The sequence below is a fragment of the Pan troglodytes genome, chromosome Y (assembly GCF_028858775.2).
Source record: "Pan troglodytes isolate AG18354 chromosome Y, NHGRI_mPanTro3-v2.0_pri, whole genome shotgun sequence".
Classification (NCBI taxonomy): domain Eukaryota; kingdom Metazoa; phylum Chordata; class Mammalia; order Primates; family Hominidae; genus Pan; species Pan troglodytes.
The window spans coordinates 10,968,710-10,971,207 of NC_072422.2; the positions used below are offsets into that span (position 1 = coordinate 10,968,710).

The 2,498-nt window shown below is 33.1% G+C and overlaps 1 pseudogene; it reads left to right on the forward strand.

Annotated features, from left to right (window-relative positions):
• The first annotated feature begins 815 nt into the window (after positions 1 to 815).
• Positions 816 to 1,294, forward strand: LOC100612430 (testis-specific XK-related protein, Y-linked-like; annotated as a pseudogene).
• Positions 1,295 to 2,498: the final 1,204 nt, after the last annotated feature.

The following is a 2,498-nucleotide window of genomic DNA, read 5'->3' on the forward strand; positions in this document are numbered from 1 at the left end:
GTATATGTGAAATGAATTTTTAGTCTTTCAACTGAATGTAGTAGAAGATTGTTTAAACTGATTATACAACTACTACATAATTTTGTTTTTCTTCCTTGTGCATATTAGTCTAATTATTGGGATAACAATGTCAAAATTAAATTAATTTTCATATAAAAAGCTTTCTGATAAAATTACCTAAGTACACACAAACAAAAACATGCCCACACAAATCACTTAATTTCTAAAACTTTTCATTTTTCTGCTTCTCTAGTACCTTGTATTCCATCACACAGCAAAATCTGGCAGCTCCACTTCCAGAATTTACTTGAACTCCACAGCTTATTTCCGATTTCCTGTTATCACCATAGTCTAAAACACAGTTTATATTGCATTCACCTCCTATTTTACACTGTAATTTCCTACTTTACACTCTAACTTTGTATAAAAAAGAAACTACCTTTTCAAGATCTAATTCACCCAATTTTATTTGTTCTTCATTGAGACTTCTTTCTAGGTGCTGTCACACCTTATAACGTCAGATACGAATGTCTCTATCCAATTTCATGAGTTCCAGTTATTTTATTTTAAGGGAATGTGTATATACATTTATAAATTTGGGTATGTGTGTATTCACTTATTCTTTGTTTTATATGTTTTGCATGCATATATTCACTAAATCCCTGATAATGGAAAGATAACAAATCTTTTTTTTCTTTCTTTTTTGTATGTAAATTATTTTCCGAAGGAGGTGGGTTGGGAGAAATATATCTTAACTTGGCAAGTTTAAAAGAGAAAGTGGCCATTACTAATGAAAATTATTCTCTAACATTTTCATGTTTATCTTTAATAGCATTGCTGATGACATATTCCCTCTTATCAGTTGTGTAGCTGCCATTCACTGCAATATACTGGCCATCCACACTGGCAACGACTTTGCGCCATTAAGCTACAGGTGATAAAATTGATCTATGTCATGATATGGCATTCGTTGGTGATTATCTCACCTGTAGTGACTCTGGCATTCTTCCCTGCATCTCTGAAACAGGGGAGTTTACACTTTCTATTAATCATATATTTTGTATTATTGTTGACACCATGGCTGGAGTTTTGGAAAAGTGGAACTCATCTTCCTAGCAACACAGAAAATAATTCCAGCATGGTGGGTAAGTATGGATGCTTATCTTAATCATGCTAGTATATGCTGCCATCAATTCTCCTGCTGGTCAGCAGTGAAACTGCAGCTGTCAAATGAGGAATTGATAAGAGACAGAGGTGGGACATACAATCCTACACTACAGATTTCAGTTTTTAGAAAATGTGATAATAATATTGATATTTAGGTTCTTTGGAGGGAACGTTTTGCCGAAGTCTTGTGACTCAATAATTGCCATGTAGTTCATCAAAACCTACATATTAGCCTTTGGCTTTAAGCTCCTCTTCTGTCAGTATTTGCAACCAAGGTGGTCAGGCAAAGTATTGCCAGGAGATACTGAAAATCATCCAGAAGCACTGTGATATTGTGTAAGCATCTGGAGAAAATTCAGTTAAAAGAATAAAAGTAAGCAGCTGAGGAATTACTATCGCTCATGGAGAAGGGTAGGATATTTTCAATAAATGAGTATGCAATATCCATATATACTTTCACAGAACAAAGAGTAAAGAGGCTGAGTGTGACTTTATAAAGATACTCATAAAAAATATAAACAACAAAATCTTGGAAGTAGTTTCTAATAAAATTGATTTTTCTAATGTGACTATGCATTAATAATTTTTGTTTTCTTAAATATAATTGTACAGCTTATTAAACAAAACAAAATGAAAAATCCATATGGCTACAAAAACTAAGCAGAAAAAATCACCATAATACATTTTTCACCTAGTACATTTTGGAACCTATACCTTTAATTTAATAAGTGCTTGTAATATAGCATATACACTATCAGTGAACATTTGCTTTTCACCCTTTTCCCTCTGTGGTACAGAAATATTTTAGTTTGATGTAATGCGATCCAATTGTTTTTTGTTGTGCTTTTGTAGTCTGTGCTTTTGGGGTCATAGAATTGAGTGTTCAAAAATACAGTTAAATTAAAAATAAGAATTACCACATAATCCAGCTACTCTACTTCCAAATATGTACTCAAAGGATATAAAATTAGCATGGCAATGAGATATCTGCACTTCTATATTCATCTCAGCATTATTCATAACAGCCAAGATACAGTAACAACCTAAGTGCACATCAAGAGATAAAGTGTGGCACATATACACAATGAGATATACTATACAGCCTTAAAAAAGGAGGAAGATCTTTTATTTGTGACAAAATGAATGGAATTGGAAGATATTATGCTCAGCGTAATAAGAGAGGCACAGAAAGACAAGTATAGAATGATCACAATTATATGTAAAATCTAAAAAAGTTGAACTCATTCAAACTGTGAATATGCCAGGTGTGGTGGCTCAATACTGTCACTCCAGCACTAAGGGAGGATGAGGTGGTTGGATCACTTGAGGTC